The sequence below is a fragment of the Heterodontus francisci genome, chromosome 6 (assembly GCF_036365525.1).
Source record: "Heterodontus francisci isolate sHetFra1 chromosome 6, sHetFra1.hap1, whole genome shotgun sequence".
Lineage (NCBI taxonomy): Eukaryota > Metazoa > Chordata > Chondrichthyes > Heterodontiformes > Heterodontidae > Heterodontus > Heterodontus francisci.
This window is the reverse complement of record NC_090376.1, coordinates 44,147,125-44,165,009: the sequence shown is the minus strand read 5'-3', so window position 1 is coordinate 44,165,009 and position 17,885 is coordinate 44,147,125.

Sequence of the window (17,885 nt, the reverse complement as noted above, 5' to 3'; positions counted from 1 at the left end):
CCACATAACTGCCCCTTCAACTAAGGGGAACAGCTGCTCCCTATCCACCCTGTCCATGCCCCTCATAATCTTGTACACTTCGATCAGGTCACCCCTCAGTCCTCTCTGCTCCAGCAAAAACAACCCAAGCCTATCCAACTCTCTTCATAGCTTAAATGTTCCATCCCAGGCAACATCCTGGTGAATCACCTCTGCACCCCCTCCAGTGCAATCACATCCTTCCTATAATGTGACGACCAGAATTGCACACAGTACTCCAGCTGTGGCCTTACCAAAGTTCTGTACAACTCCAACATGACCTCCCTGCTTTTGTAATCTATGCCTCAATTGATAAAGGCAAGTGTTCCATCTGCCTTTTTCACCACCCTATTAACCTGCCTTCAGAGATCGTGGACAAACACGCCAAGGTCCCTTTGTTCCTCAGAACTTCCCAGTGTCAGGCCATTCATTGAATACTTACATCTCACATTACTCCTTCCAAAGTGTATCACCTCACACTTTTCAGCGCTAAATTCCATCTGCCACTTTTCTGCCGATTTGACCATCCCATCTATCTTCCTGTAAACTAAGACACTCCACCTAACTGTTAACCACTCGGCTAATCTTTGTGTCATCCGCGAACTTACTGATCCTACCCCCCACACAGTCATCTATGTCATTTACATAAACGACAAACAATAGGGGACCCAGCACAGATCCCTGTGGTATGTCACTGGACACTGGCTTCCAGTCACTAAAACAGCCGTCTGTCATCACTCTGTCTCCTAAAGCTAAACCAATTTTGAATCCACCTTATCAGGTTACCTTGTATCCCATGTGCAGTTGCTTTCTTGATAAGTCTCCCATGTGGGACCTTGTCAAAGGCTTTGCTGAAATCCATGTAAACTACATCAACTGCACTACCCTCATCTACACACCTGGTCACATGCTCAAAAAATTCAATCAAATTTGTTAGGCATGACCTCCCTCTGACAAAGCCATATGCTGACTATTCCTAATCAAATTTTGCCTCTCCAAGTGAAGATAGATTCTCTCCTTCAGAGTTTTCTCCAATAGTTTCCCTACCACTGACGTGAGACTCACTGGCCTGTAGTTCCCTGGCTTATCTCGACAAACCTTCTTAAATAGTGGGACCACATTAGCTGTTCTCCAGTCCTCTGGCACCTTCCCTGTGGTCAGAGCGGAATTAAAATTTAGGGTCAGAGCCCCTGCAATCTCCACCCTCGCCTCCCACAGCATCCTGGGACACAAACCGTCTGGACCTGGAGATTTGTCCACTTTTAAGCCTTCCAAAACCTCCAATACCTTGTCACTCCCTATGACAATTTGCTCACAGTCTCTCTCTAAGTTCCATATCTGTATCCTCATTCTTTTGGGTAAAGACAGATGTGAAGTATTCATTCAACACCCTGCCAATGTCCTCTGGCTCTACCCACAAATTTCCCCCTTGGTCCCTAATGGGTCCTACTCTTTCCCTGGTTATCCTCTTCCCATTGACATACTTACAGAATATCTTGGGATTTTCCTTACTTTTACCAGCCAGAGCTTTCTCATATCCCCTCTTTGCTCTCCTAATTGCTTTCTTAAGCTCCATCCTACACTTTCTGTACTCCTCTAATGCTTCCATTGATTTGCTCTCCGTGTATTTGCTAAAAGCCTCTCTTTTCCTTCTCATTGTACCCTGAATGTTTTTGGTCATCCATGGTTCTCTGGGCTTGTTGCTCCTACCTATTACCCTAGAGGGAACATGTTGGGCCTGTACCCTCCCCATTTCCATTTTGAATGTCCCCCACTGCTCTTCTGTAGGTTTCCCGACAAGTAACTCGTTCCAGTCTACCTTGGCCAAATCCTTCCTTATTTTACGAGAATTCGCTCTCAATCCAAAACCTATTTTGCAACTTGTCTATTTTTTTCTCCATAACAAGCTTAAATTGTACCATGTTGTGGTCGCTATCACCAAAATGCCCCCCACCAACACATCCAGCACCTGTCCGGCTACATTCCCCAGAATTAGGTCCAGCACTGCACCCTCCCTTGTTGGCTCCTCTACATATTGAGCTAAAAAGTTCTCCTGTATACATTTTAAGAACTCCACTCCATCTAAGCCCTTAACACGATGACTATCCCAATTAATGTTGGGAAAGTTGAAATCACCTAATATAATTCATTCATGGGATGTGGGCGTTACTGGCCAGGCCAGCATTTATTGCCCATCCCTAATTGCCCTTGAGAAGGTGGTGGTGAGCTGCCTTCTTGAACTGCTGCAGTCCAGTTGGGGTAGGTATACCCACAGTGCTGTTCGGAAGAGAGTGCCAGGATTTTGACCCAGCGACAGTGAAGGAACAGCGATATAGTTCCAAGTCAGGATGGTGTGCGACTTGGAGGGGAACTTGCAGGTGGTGGTGTTCCCATGTATTTGCTGCTCTTGTCCTTCTAGTTGGTAGAGGTCACAGGTTTGGAAGGTGCTGTCTAAGGAGCCTTGGTGCATCTTGTACGTAGTACACACTGCTGCCACTGTGCGTCGGTGGTGGAGGGAGTGAAAGTTTGTAGATGGGGTGCCAATCAAGCGGGCTGCTTTGTCCTGGATGGTGTCAAGCGTCTTGAGTGTTGTTGGAGTTGCACCCATCCAGGCAAGTGGACAGTATTCCATCACACTCCTGATTTGTGCCTTGTAGATGGTGGACAGGCTTTATGGAGTCAGGAGGTGAGTTACTAGCCTCAGGATTCCTAGCCTCTGACCTGCTCTTGTAGCCACGGTATTTATATAGCGCACATATTTGCTCCTCAATTTCCCGCTGACTATCTGGAGGTCTATAATAAACACCTAGCAATGTGGCTGTCCCTTTTTTATTCCTAAACTCTACCCATAAAGCTTCATTTGATGCCCCCTCCAAGATATCATCTCTCCTTACTGCAGTAACTGACTCCTTAACTAATATTGCAACGCCCCCTCCTCTGTCCCGCCTGAAGATTCTATATCCCGGGATATTGAGCTGTCAATCCTGCCCCTCCCTCAACCATGTCTCCGTGATGGCTACTATATCACAATTCCACCTGTCAATCCTTGCGCTTAACTCATCTGTTTTCCCTGCAATACTCCTGGCATTAAAGTAGAGGCCTTCCATCCTGGTCTTACTCCCTTGAAACTTACTTCTGCTGTATTCCCTCTGACTTGTTTGCTTTCCTGTGTTTAGCTGTGACCCTATTCTGCTGGGAGTCTGCATCCTCTCCCCCTGCCAAATTAGTTTAAACTCCTCCCAACAGCACGATGAAAACCCACCAGCAAGGATGTTAGTCCCCCTCTGGTTCAGATGTAGACCGTCCCGCTTGTACAGGTCCCACCTTCCCCAGAAACGATCCCAGTGGTCCAGGAATCTAAAACCCTCCCTCCTGCACCAACTCTTAAGCCACGCGTTCATCTGTGCTATTCTCCTATTTCTATACTCGCTAGCACGTGGCACTGGGAGTAATCCAGAGATTACAACCCAAGAGGTCCTGCTTTTTAGTCTCCTGCCTAACTCCCTGCATTCTTGATGCAAGACTTCATCCCTCTTTCTACCTATGTCATTGGTACCAACATGTACCATGACCTCTGCCTTATCACCCTCCCCATTCAGGATGCCCTGCAGCCATTCAGTGACATCCCAGACCCTGGCACCAGGGAGGCAACACCATCCTGGAGTCACATTGATGGCCACAGTGGTGCCTATCTGTTCCCCCTGATTATGGAATCCCCTATTACTATTGCTCTTCCTCTCTTTCCCCCTTCCTGTACAGGCAGGCTGCTTGCGGTGCCAGAAACTTGGCTCTGTCCGCACTCCCTGGAGGAACCAGCCTCATCAGCCTCCAAAATGGCATACCGATTTGCAAGGGGGACCCCAGGGGACTCCTGAACTACCTGCCTGTTTCTCTTGGACTGCCTGGTCACCCATTCCCTTCCTTCTTCAAGTCCCTTCAGCTGCGGTGTGACCACCTCTCTACACGTGCTATCCACAATGCTCTCAGACTCGCGGATGTTCCACAGTGTTTCCAGCCGCCGTTCCAGCTCTGAAACCCGTGCTTCCAGGAGCTGCGGCTGGACACACTTCCTGCACGCATGCTGGTCCCAGGGACTGGAAATGTTCACAATTTCCCACATGCTGCAAGAGGAGCAAACCAAGGATTTAAGCTCTCCTGCTATGACTAAACCCTTTAAATTTAAAACGTTAGAAGACTATTATAATTTTTAAAAAACAACTAAGTCTTGCTAAAACAATGACTTACAATTCAACCCAGTTTGAAAAATACCCACCAGGATTTACTCACCAGTCAGCTGTGCTCTTTGGAAACTCTCGGATCCCCTCACTGAGGACAGGGAGGAAATGAAAGGAGCTCCTCACTCCCTCCTCACCGAACTCCCTCAGTCACCAAACTCCACTTTAGCACTCTAATGCAACCCAAGTCAGCACTTCAATGCAAACAAGGTCAGCACTGTAAGATGGCCCACTTTTGTACTGACTGACACTAGCCCCTGAAAACTGGTTTAAGCCAATTCTCCAATTAACAAGGTGCAACTGCAAGCAAAACCTGAGTGAACCCTGTTTAAAACTGGTCTAAAACTCACCTTCTCCAACCCAAACAGCAACTGTTAAGTTAATCTGCTAAATAAAAGACAGACTAGACTTAAGATAAAATTAACCCTTAATTACCCTCAGTCACCAAACTTCCACTTTAGCGCTCTAATGCAACCCAAGTCAGCACTCCAGGCTATGGTTCCAGTTCTAAAACTAAATGGTACTCTTTGTATCTGTCTGGACTTAACACAGCTTAACAAAGTGGGCGAGGGAAATCCATTCTATGCCTTCGATGGACGAAAGTCTAGCAAAGCTTTCCAAAAGCATAATGTTCTTTAAACACGATGTGAATAGTGGCTTTTGGGAGGTTCTGTTGGACGAGAAGTCAAGATTACTCACAACATTTACCACACCATTCAGAAGATTTTGCTTCAATTGTTTACCATTCGGTATAGCATCTGCACCTGAAATCTTGCAAAAGGCCAACATTCTGCAAGGCCTCAAAAAGGTGTTATGTCAGATGGACAACATCCTGATCCATGGGAATCTGTCAAAGAACATGATGAGAGAATAATAGTAATTTTAAGTCATCGTCAAGAAGAAGGGCTGACACTTAATGATATATTGTAAGTAGCAAGGGCATAATGGCAGACTCACAGAAGAGAAGAGCCATTAGTGGATTCCCAATCCCAATTTCAGTCCAACATCTCCAAAGATTCCTTGGAATGGTGAATCAGTTGGCAAAACATTTACCCAATTTGGCACAGCTAACAGAATCATTAAGACAACTCTTGAAAAAAGATCAAGCATGGTGTTGGAACACACATCAAGAGCAGGCATTTCAGAGAATTAAGGAGATGCTAGTCATACCAGATTTATTAGTGCATTACAACCCTTCATTGCCAACTATAATTGCAGCAGACTTATCCACAGGGTTGGGGCAGTCCTCTTTCAAGAACAGCCAAATGGATGTCGTACACCAATCTATTATGCATCTAGAGCTTTGTCTGAGACAGAGACAGGATATGCTGTCATTGAAAAAGAAGCACTTGCAGTCACATGGGCTTGCGAGAAATTTTATGATTACATTATTGGCCTGAAAGTGGTTATTGAGTCAGACCACAAACCCTTGGTTTCCTTACTGGATGAGAAGGAAATTGCAAGGATGCCTCCAAGAATTCAGAGATTCCGATTGAAGTTGATGAGATATACCTATGTATGTTCAGAGAAAGATGCAAACTTCCACTAATGCATTATCAAGAGCAACTGTTGACCACCCTACGCAACAGGATCTTAACCTTGTGGACGAGATAGAGTCGTATTCACAGTACATAGCGTCGCAATGGCCGGCAAGTACACAGAAACTTCAAGAAATTTGTCTTGCTCCAAAACGGGACAAGAAATGCATTTGGATACGCCAGTATTGTACATAAGGTTGGCCACAGGAACATCCTAGTGGGAAGGTAATGAAAATTTTCTTCAAATACAGGCGACACTTCACAGTCGTAGACGATTTGCTGGTGTATAATGACAGACTGATCATTCCAATTTCTCTTTGATCAGATATCTTGGCAAGAATCCATCAAGGCAACATGGGAATGACAAAATGTAGAGCATGGGCTCAATCATCTGTTTGATGGCCAGGAAGATCCAAACATCTCGAAAATATGATCTTGAATTGCCAGGTATGTGCAGTACACAGACCAGATGAGAGGGAGCCTCTGATAACGACTTAATTTTCAACCAGACCATGGAATGTCTAGGAATGGATTTATTTATGTACAATGGAAAATCTTACATCATATTGATGGATTATTTTTCAAGATGGATTGAAGTGAAAAGATTATACTCAACAACAACAGAGTCTGTTATTAGAGCTTCACAGGAGATCTTTGCAATTCATAGTATTCCTGATGAGACAGTGTCAGACAATGGACCACAGTTTGCAAAAGAATACTTCACACAATTTGCGAGGCAGTGGGGATTTGAACATCTCACAAGTTCGCCTCGTTACCCTCAATTAAATGCTGAAGCGGTGAGAGAAATACGAACTATTACATCATTGTGCAGAAGAACGAAGATCTTCCAACTGCCCTATTGAATTATCGATCTACTCCATTGTTATGTGGGCTTTCACCTTCAGAGCTGTTGATGGGAAGGAAGCTAGAAACTCAACTTCCTATTCTACCCAGAAAATTACTTCCGGGCCTAGACGTACAAGACTATAAAAATGTTCAAGACAGAGAGAAGTCTTACAGGAACTAACAAGCTTGCAAATACAATAAGAGATTTGTACCAGAAATCGACCAATCTTAAAGGAGGGAGAGAAGGCATGGATTCAAGATCGAGGACGTGAAGGTAGAGTCATCTATAGAAATTAAGTTCATCTTTGTAGTACACACTCCCAAGGGTACTATATTCTGAAATAGGAAAAGCTTTAACCCTATTCCTCAAACACAACAACCAGTCATGTAGCTGGAGGAACCAGATGATGATCAAGAAACTCAGAGACAACTGGCTTCTACAAACATTGGTCAAGACCATCCAAATCGTCGAACAACACTTCCGAGAAAGAGTACTGATCTTCCAAGTCTGACAACAGCACGACCAGGGAGAGTTGTGAAGCCTCCTGATGGACTGAATCTGTGATGTCAGAGACTTGGGGAAAGATGGGGGTAGTCAAAATGAATGAACGCATATACAGCAAAAATATATATGGACAAAGACTTGGGGGGAGATATAGTATAAGGGTCTGAAAGGGTTAATGTTTGAGACAGTGAGAGGAACACCTCCCACTGCAGTGATGATAATGTAAGAGTCACATGGAAGAAGGCTTGGAAGAAGTTAGAAGCATTGTGAGAGGTGCTAGCTGGGCATGCTTAATGAGAGTGTAAATAATTATGTCAATAAAATAAACAAGTTACTATTTAGCCATACAAAGACTCTGAGACATCTGTAAACAATGCTCAAACTACGCTAACAACAATATGCAATAACACTGGGCTCCCCTGAACTTTTCAGGTTTTCCTGCCAAGGACTTGGTGAATGAATTGCTAAGTATTTTGTAAACATATTCACATGGCACAGCACATCTGAGAGCAGCTGCCAGATCATGATTGGCCCCTCTCCTTCCTTCCTCCTCCTTTCTTCCTCCTCTTCCTCCATGACCCCAGCCCCCACCCCAACTTCCCAGGACTTAGCTGTTCATGAGGCTGCCAGCCCAATTTGGCTAAGACATTGGAAAGCTACTTTTGGAGGCATTGATAGGTGCTGACAGCTATTCAGACATAGCCCAAGGGCCAGATAAGAATGAATGCTCACTGAAAAGGTACATGCAAATACAAGATCTGACTGGGATTTATCAATTATTCACTAGAAACATCTAGTCAATAAAGCTGATGAAATCATCTGAAGGGAAAGTGATGATGAGTCAAAATAGGGTTGCTACTTTTTGTTATTATTTATTCACGACATTTCTGGTAAGGCCAGCATTTATTGACCATCTCTAACTGGCCTTGAGAAGGAGGTGGTAAGCTACCTTCTTGAACCACTGCAGCCGGTGTTTTAGGGAGGGAGTTCCAGGATTTTGACCCAGCGAAGTTGAAGGAACTGCAATATATTTCCAAGTGAGGATGGTGTGTGACTTGAAGGGAAATTTGGAGGTGGTGGTGTTCCTACGCACCTGCTGCTCTTGTCCTCAGTATTAGAAGTCAGGGCCTTGGAAAGTGCTATCAAAGAAGCTTTGGCAAGTTGCTGCAGTGCTTCTTGTAGATGGTGTACACTGCAGTCATGGTGCACCAGTGGTGAAGGAAGTGGATATTTAAGGTGGTGGATGGGTGTCAATCAAGTGGCTTTCTTTATCTTGGACAGTGTTGATCTTCTTGAGTGTTGTTGGAGCTGCACTTATCCAGGCGAGTGGAGAGTATTCAATCACACTCCTGACTTCTGCTTTGTAGATGGTGGACTGGCTTTGGGGAGTTAGGAGGTGAGTCACTCGCCTCTTCCGACATGTTCTTGTAGCTGAAGTATTGATGTGGCTACTGCAGTTAAGTTTCTAGTCAAAGGTGACCCCCAGGATGTTGATCGTGGGGGATTTGATGATGATAATGTTGTTGCATGTCAAGAGGAGCTGGTTAGACTTTCTTTTGTTGGGGATGGGCAGTGCCTGGCACTTCTGTAGCACGAACGTTACCTGCTACTTATCAGCACAAGCCTGAATGTTTTTCAGGTCTTGCTGCATGCAGGCAATGGACTGCTTCATTATCTGAGGAGTTGTGAATGGAACTCAACTCTGTGCAATGATCAGTAAATATCTCCACTTCTGACCTTGTGGTGGAGGGAAGGTCATTGATGAAACAGCTGAAGATGGTTGGGCCTCGGGAGATACCCTGAGGAACTCCTGCAGTGATATCCCGGGGCTAAGATGAATGGTCTCCAACAACCACAATCATCTTTGAGCTAGATATGACTTCAGCCAGTGGAGAATTTACCCCCTGATTCCCATTGACTTCAAATTTGTTAGGGCTCCTTAATTCCACACTCGGTCAAATTGCTGCCTTGATGTCAAAGCTTACCTCTGGAATTTGGCTCTTTTTTACATGTTGACCAAAGGCTGTAATGAGGTCTGGAGCTGAGTGGTCCTGGCAGAAGCTAAACTGCACACTGGTGAGCCGATTATTGATTAGTGTCTTTGATGGCTTTGCCCGCGACCCCTCCCATCATTTTGCTGAGGAATTGTCATGCAATTTATTTTTACGCCACTATTTCGAATATTGTGTTTAATTTTGATCCTTCGACATTCACAGGGCATTTGTCTATTGGAGAAGACCAATAGGGATGATTCCACAACTGAAAAATCTAGATTATGTTGGGATGAACACTGGAATTTGTAGCATGATTATGTTTTAAAAACTATGATTTTTAAAAGTTTAAGATGAAGTCAGAGAAGTTAGGTGACCGCACATCAACTCTGCTTAAAAACAAAACAGAGATCTTGGTTAGCAGGACAACAATGAACCCAGATCAAAGACCTTTTTCGAAAAGCAGAAACTGCAGGGGTATAACAGCTGAAGAACAATGGGTTTCACCCACCTACCCCATCCACGACCTTCAACATTCACTTCCTTCACCACCAACGCACAGTGGCAGCAGTGTATACCATCTACAAGATGCACTGCAGCAACTCACCAAGGCTCCTTCGATGGCACCTTCCAAACCCGTGACATCTACCACCTAGAAGGACAAGGGCAGCAGATGCATGGGAACACCACTTTCTGCAAGTTCCCCTCCAAGTCACACACCATCCTGACTTGGAACTATATCGCCGTTCCTTCACTGTCGCTGTGTCAAAATCCTGGAACTCCCTTCCTAACAGCACAGTTGGTGTACCTACACCCAAGGACTGCAGCAGTTCAAGAAGGCAGCTCACCACCACCTTCTTAAGGGCAATTAGGGATTCGCAATAAATGCTGGCATAGCTAGTGCTGCCCACAGTCCCCGAATGAATAGAAAAAAACTTTTAGATCATAAACAAGGCGTCAGTAGTTCTGGAAATGTAAATACGAATAGCAGTTGCTAACACCTGGAAACAATGGAAAGCCCGGGTGGTTCTGCTGTAGCCAGACTTGTGGATTTTGCATACTGGAAAAGACAATTGGTTATTGACTTTTGATTCCAGATAAATTCAACAGATTTTCAGAAGTCAAGTAGTCTGTAAGGAAGAAGAGCAGTGGTGGCAGTCTCAGCGAGGAAAGAGAGGGAACATTTGCTCTCAGAAGACTGATAGAGTGAAAAGCTGCCAAGACTTGAACCTGTTTTGAAAGTTGAAGTTTGTGGAGAAGTAAAGACCAAGAAGATCACCAGAGATCGCCTTATTCACGTATGTCCAGGTCGAGAGTGCTCGGAAGAAGTGAGCGAAGAGAACATTGACTTTGAGAAAGGTCGTGGAGATCCAACCCATTGCAACTGGGAGGAGTTTGCGACTTTTAGCTGCAAAGATTTCACTATCAAGGAAGACTGTGTAATGTATAAGTGTGGTGTGAGGTTTTCAAAAGTTTTAATAAGTGAAGAAAATATCTTTTTCTGTAATTTGGGGTATTGGCTACTTACAAAGTACAATTTAGTTAATGAGGATTTTTAATTTTAGTTGATATAATAAAAGGCTTAAAATGTGAAATCTTGTCGCTCAGTTCTTTAAATTGGTCTCGGGAGATCATATCTTGTGTTTTAACGTTAACTGTCTCACTGAGATCTTAACAATGTACATTGTACAATGGATTACTGCACATTTTGGCTGTAAGATTCGATAAGGCTTGAATTGGGCTCAGGATCATGATGTGCGAAGAACCCACGCTGGTTGCTTCCAATGCGGGCAGCCCACAAACTTTGTGCTGCCTACTAAGTGGGTTTGACCTGGGAAAGACACAAAAATGGCACAACATGGTAGACAGTGAGCTCCAAATTTCTCTGACACAGCACTGGAGACCTTAGTGGAGGAGGTGGACAAAGGGTCCTCTATCCAGAGGAGGCCAGGAGGCCCTTCAGATAGACACTGAGAAGGCAGGGGAGCAGATAGCCAGCGCAGTCAATGTTAGCAAAGTAGCCCTGGCTGCAGTGCCGCACAAAGTTCAATGACCTCACACGAGTGGTCAATGTCAGTGAACGCATCGTCAAATGCAATGTTCCACCAACTGCACACTGCTCAATGCACCACACCCCCCATCACTCACCTCCCAACAATTCCTATCAGCCATGACTCATGCCTCATTCATAGCTACACCTCACCTTCACACACTTAGCACTTCTGCAAGCCTCACATGCAAATCTCGCAGTTTGCACACAATGCCAGCTCTTCAACCAAATACATTGCACCACACTCACTGACACACTTCCCTCTGTCTTGTAGGACAAGTAGTACATAACTGCAGGCAGCAGCAGCAGTAGCTAACCAGTAAGGGATAGGTCTGGCCACATGTCCTCACCTCAATGGAGATGGTGCTCGCCATCATGGGAGTGACCACAATTGAGGCTGTGGACAGCAGCGGGACTGAAAGCATTGATGGTGATGGTATGCTCGTACCTAATCCTCCTCCTCGCATCTCCATCATCCCACAATCTCTTCTGATATGCAAGTTGCAGATGGTCTAAGCCAATGTTATCCAATAGGATTTCGATGCTCACCAAACTTGTGGCAATCAGGTCACCATTTTGCAACATGATACAAAATATTCATAAAACAGATGTGCAATCTTTTGAAAATAGGTTGGATGTTTTAAACCATCAGTAATCAAGACCAATACACAGTAAAACATGGTGACTTTAGAAGTTTGGAATGATAAACAGTAAAATACAATAACTATTGTTTATACAGAGAAAAAGCATCAGCAGTCATATGTACCCTACTAACAAAATAAAAATAACATAATAGTCAGATACTGCATTTATTATTGCAAATTTAAACATTCAGCGTGACACTTTGCAATCTGTTTTTTCCACCAGCATCCTGAATTTAGGCATAAACTTTTGGCAGACTAAACATCTCAAATCCGCCTCCAACTTCATGTCAAGAATCTTGGATCGATACTTCGACTTCATGAAAGTTACTGCCCAAAAAGTGGATTCAGAGAGTCGAGCCGAGCATTGAAAACAGTTCTGCGATGCCTGAGTAGAGAACCATGAACTCATTTTCCTTCAAAAGCCAACTCCACTGTATCAGATTCATCTTTCAACTGATGATTAATCTGACTTTGAAGCGAAAGCAAATCCGCTTCAAAACCGCGTCTGTCCAGGGAGAGTATACTGAAAGGCGAGCCCCTAACTTTCAAAATCAGAGAAGCGCTTGTCAAATTTGCTGAGTAGATTCTCCAACCACTTCACATACAGCTACTGTCAAAATCAGCATCTTCCGCATACCGCTGCAGATTTGGAAAATGTGCGCCACAAAAACTTTCAGTTTTGACTGAAACTCTTGTACATACTGTGCCAAATCGCAAATCAGCTTTCCCTTTCCCTGAAGGTTCAGATTGAGTTCATTCAAGTGGACGGTGATGTCAGTCAGAAAACCCAAGTCACATTGTCACACTTCAGCCTCAGAGTAATTTGCCAATTTTTCTTTCTCGACAAGAAAGTCTCGGATTGGAGTGAGCAAGGCAGAAAATCATTGCAAAACCTTCCCACGACTCAGCTACTGTACATTCATAAAGTAAATGATTTCAGTGAAATCTGACTCCACCAGTTCAGAACACTGCCGCGATTAAAATTGACACTTTTGACACCGTGTTCATCAAATCTTTCAGCGTGTCTTCCCCCCTCCATTTGAGCACAGAGCTTTTCTTGGTGTAAAATGGAGTGAAACGAGGCCAAATCTTCATTAGCAAGGTCATTCGCAGTCAGGTGCTGCTTCAGCGGACTGACAAATCCAGATTATTGTCTAAACAATGCAGATGCACCATCCATAGTGACTGATACTAACTTGTTCAAATCCAATTCAAACTTTTCCACAACACTTTTGAAAGTGTCAAAAATGTCGATGCCTCGACTGCGGCCTTTCAACCCATAAATTGCCAGCATTTCTTTGTGATTCCTCAAGTCTTTGGACACAAACCAAATCTAGAAAATGAACTGTGCAGTGACTCAGTTGTCACATGGCTCACTGAATGCCACTGAAAAAGACACACAGTTCTTCATCTAAGCCCACAGTTGGGCATCAAGGTTTTGTGCCAAATCTTGCAATTGACGAGCAACTGTCTGGTGACTCAACTGCGGATTGCAAACCTTTTGCATGATGTCATTTTTGTCTTTGGTTCATAATTTTCGAGCAGTTTCCTTAATTCTACAGATGATTTTTCACCAATTCTCCACCTGTTCTTTTTGAGGCAGAATCCAGACCACTTTGTATCGAGCCAAAGTCATCAGCCCAGACGACGAAAGAAATTGTTTCAAATTCTGCTGCTGCTGATTCAAATTTGACTTCAGACAAGCGATTTTTGTTGACTCAATTTTGGTTGGGGGTCTTCCAATCAAACTCATTGTGTGCACTTTGGAAATGCTTTTTCAAATAGTCCACCTTGTTTTAATGAACTTCTTTTACACAGCAATTTCTCGTTCCTTTTCACAATGGCAAATTCCAACTCCCATTCATGGTGAAATTTACGCTCGATTTTCTTCCAATCTCTCTGTTTCTTTGCTACAGTTTCCGCTAAAGGGCAGGTTTTTTTCATCACCCATCTCGGGTTCGCATTGGCATTATCTGATAACAAGCTTATCCATGTTTGAAATATGGGAAAAAATATTGAGGTAAATTGTGGCATCAATTCACCATATGCCTGTGGCCAATTCACCGCGTGTAACAAGTGGTGAAAACATTGGACAACACTGGTCTAAACCTCTTGCTTTCACCTCCTTCCCCTCCCCGCAACCCTCCCCTTCTGTCTTTTTCCTCTCTGATACCTAAGAACTGCAACCTGGCCAGGCAATGGTGCAGGGGCAAGATGTGGAATTGAAAGAAGAGACTGATGATGAAGGAACACTGTTACTTGCTCTCACACTTGCAACCACCAGCTCAGATACTACGCGTTCTTTAGAGGCATGATCTGTTTGTGGTGAGACACTGGGCATGAGTGGCCTGCAATCAGCGTGGGGAAAAGGGTAGTGCAGGTGCCAGCTCGCCAGAGAATAAGGTCACACACGAGTTCCTCAGCAGAGGACTCAGATGAGGACTTTGATTGGGTGGCATATAGAAAAAACCTGATTGGTATGCACACGGAAATGCTTGGTGCATTGACAAGCCTGCCAGAAAGACTGTGGTCCCTGTTGAGGAGCATGGAGGAGTCCAGCACCAACCTTGCACACGGCTTTATGCAAAGCATGAAGCCCATCCTTTCCAGAATGGAAGTGGTGTTGAAATCTATTACCACACTTGACCCAATCATGATGCAGCATCTCTCTCTCTCTCTCCCCCAACCGCACCCCCCCTCCTCACAAACTGTCCCTCTCCCCCTTAAATCTGTCATTATCACCCCTCTGTTCAAAATAAACAGCCCTTAATCCCTCTGTCCTTGCAAACTACCACCCATCTCCAACCTCCCTTTCCTCTCCAAAGTCCTTGAACATGTTGTCACCTTCTAAATCCGTGCCCATCTTTCCTGGAACTCCATGTTTGAATCCTTCCAATCGGGTTTCCGCTCCTGCCACAGTACCAAAATGACACTTATCAAAGTCGCGAATGACATCCTATGGGCTGAATTTTAAGGGACTGTTGGAGATGGGAACAGCAGTTGGGGTTCATAAAATTGCGACAGAAGACGTTGGACCAGACGTCCAATGTCTTGATGTGCCTTCTGCATTTTTACTGTCGGTGGCCGACCTGGAGGATGAACTTCGCACATCCTGTTTCAGTGCTGTATCTCTAAATAAATAAATAAAAATATATCCACACGGCGGGAAGGCAATTAAGGTATTTAAGAATATATATTAGTGAAGACGATAGCTGTAGACTCCAGAATGATATCAATTCTTTGGTCGAGTGGGCAGAAAAGTGGCACGTGGAATTCAATCCGGAGAAGTGTGAGGTAATGCGTTTGGGGAGGGCAAACAAAGCAAGGGATACACAGTAAACAGGAGGATATTGAGATGGGTAGAGGAAGTGCGAGACCTTGGAGTGCATGTCCACAGGTCCCTGAAGGTGGCTGGACAGGTAGATAAGAAAGCATATGGAATGCTTTCTTTTATTGGCCAAGGTATAGAATATAAAAGCAGGGATGTAATGCTGGAACTGTATAAAATGCTGGTTAGACCACAGCTGGAGCATTGTGTACAGTTCTGGTCACCACATTACAGGAAGGACATAATTGCTCTGGAGAGAGTACAGAGGAGATTTACAAGAATGTTGCCAGGGCTTGAAAATTGCAGCTATGAGGAAAGATTGGATCAGCTAGGGCTGTTTTCCTTAGAACAGAGGAGGCTGAAGGGTGACTTAATTGAGGTGTACAAAATTATGAGGGGCCGAGATAGAGTAGACAGGAAGGACCCATTTCCCCTAGCGAAGAAGTCAATTACCAGGGGCACAGATTGGTAGAAATATTAAAGGAGATGTGAGGAAAAACGTTTTCACCCAGAGGGTGGTGGGTATCTGGAATTCACTGCCCAGATCGATGGTGGAGGCAAAAATCCTGGATCTGCACCTGAAATGCTGTTACCTGTCAGGCTACAGACCAGGTGCTGGCAAGTGGGATTAGATTGGGCAGCTAGTTTTTTCTGGCAGCGCAGACACAGTGGGCTGAATGGCCTCTTCCTGTGCCATAACTTTTCGATGGTTCTATGGTTGTAAGAGCCCAATAGACAGCAATTTTATTCACTGGGTCCAATTTCAGAAAGTTGCATCGAGATCACAGGGCTTCAGAGCCTCACCTGGTTAAAGGATGCGACAAGGAGGCAGGAGCTCAGTGCTGGCTTCACTGGGATCCATCAGATGAGGCAGCATCTTTTGGCTGAGAGGGTGGATGAGGGAGGGGATTAAGAATCACTGTCAGAAGGGGGCAAATGTGCCCGCACTGCAGGCCAGTCATACCAGGGTGCCATTGGAGCGATGTCACCTCACCAGAGATGGCAAGTGAGGGAAAGGGGGGAGCAGTTTGCAGTGAAGGCCTTTCACTCAGGGAGAGGCAAGCTGTCATGGTCCTTATTCGCCCTGGCTTCGGGAGGAGGAGCAGCATAGAGGGGAGGGAGGTTCAGGCAAGGGCAGGAGCACGCCAGCAATGTGGGAGTCCACAGGAGGGCCAGCCTTGGGTATGGGACCCCAGAGAAGGACGCAGAGGGGCATGCCAACAGTCTCTTGCGTGCAGAAGAAGTTACCCACGATAGAATATCTATCAACCAAGGCTCGACTACCAGCAGATGTCAGAGCTGCAGTATCATCAAAGATGCTGCCTCTCCAGGGAGGCTGTCACTGACCTGTGCACCTTGATTCAGGATGAGCTGTGCACTATGGGACTTGGTGGACACCTGATGTCAGTGTCACTGGAGGTCACCGTGGCACTGAATTTCTATGGCACCAGATCATTCCAGAGATCAACTGGAGATATGTGTGGAATCTTGCATCAGTGCATCAAGGAGGTCACCTTTGCTCTGTTCAGGAGGGCCGGCGCCTATGTTCGCTACCGCACCGATCCAAAGAGTCAAGCTGAGAGGGCCAAAGGGTTCGGCGCCATCGCTGGATTATCCCAGGAGTAGGGTGTCATCGACTGCATGCATGTGGTCATCAAGGCTCCCGCAGTCCACCCAGTGGCTTTCATCAACAGGAAAGGCTTCCAGTCACTCAATGTACAACTAGTCAGTGACCAACACAAACAGATCATGCAGGTGTGTGTAAGGTTCCTGGGAGGAAGGTTTGATGGTGGCGTCGTGGTAATGTCAGTGAACTAGTAATCCAGAGGCCCATGCTAATGTCCTGTGACCATGAATTCAAATCCCACCACGGCAGCTGGAGGAACTCAAATTCGATTAATTAAAAATCTGGAATTTAAAGCTAGTCTCAGTAATGGTGCCATCAAACTATCATCAATTGTTGTAAAAGCCCATCTGGTTCACCAATGCCCTTTAGGGAAGGAAATCTGCCATCCTTACCTGATCTGGCCTACATGTTACTCCAGACCCACAGCAATATGATTGACTCTTAATGGCCTCTGAAATGGCCTAGCAAGCCATTCAGTCGTCAAGGGCAGTTAGGGCTGGGCAACAAATGCTGGCCTTGCCAGTGATACCCACATTCCATGAAAGAATTAAAAAGGCCATGATGCTTACATACTTCAGCAGTCCCAGGTGTCAGAACTTTTCCTTCCCCACATGTCTTCAGGGATAGATACTAGGAGACAAGGGATGTCCCCTGAGGACAGGGCTACTGATGCCTGTGAGGACCCCATGCATGGATGCAGAGGAGAGGTACAATACTTGCCACGGGTCAACCCGAGCAATCATCGAGCAGGCCATTGGTCTCCTGAAGATGAGACTCAGGTGCCGAGATCAATTTGGTGGAGTCCTTCATTCCGTATGCCCCAGCGAGGGTCTTGCGTATCATGGTAGCTTGCTGTGCACTGCACAACCTGGCGCTACAGAGCGGGGAGGCATTGACCAGTGAGGATATTGTGGAGTGCGATGCCTCCTCCAATGATGATGATGTGGAGGAGGATACTGCCCAGGCAGTGCCAGATAAGGGCCTCAGGGACAGCAGGAAAGTCGCCATGAGATACGCACAAGGAAGTCTTGAGAAGCCATTATACATTCACGTTTCTTATAACCTTTACCACCTTCTGGAACTGCAACAATAAAGACTTACCT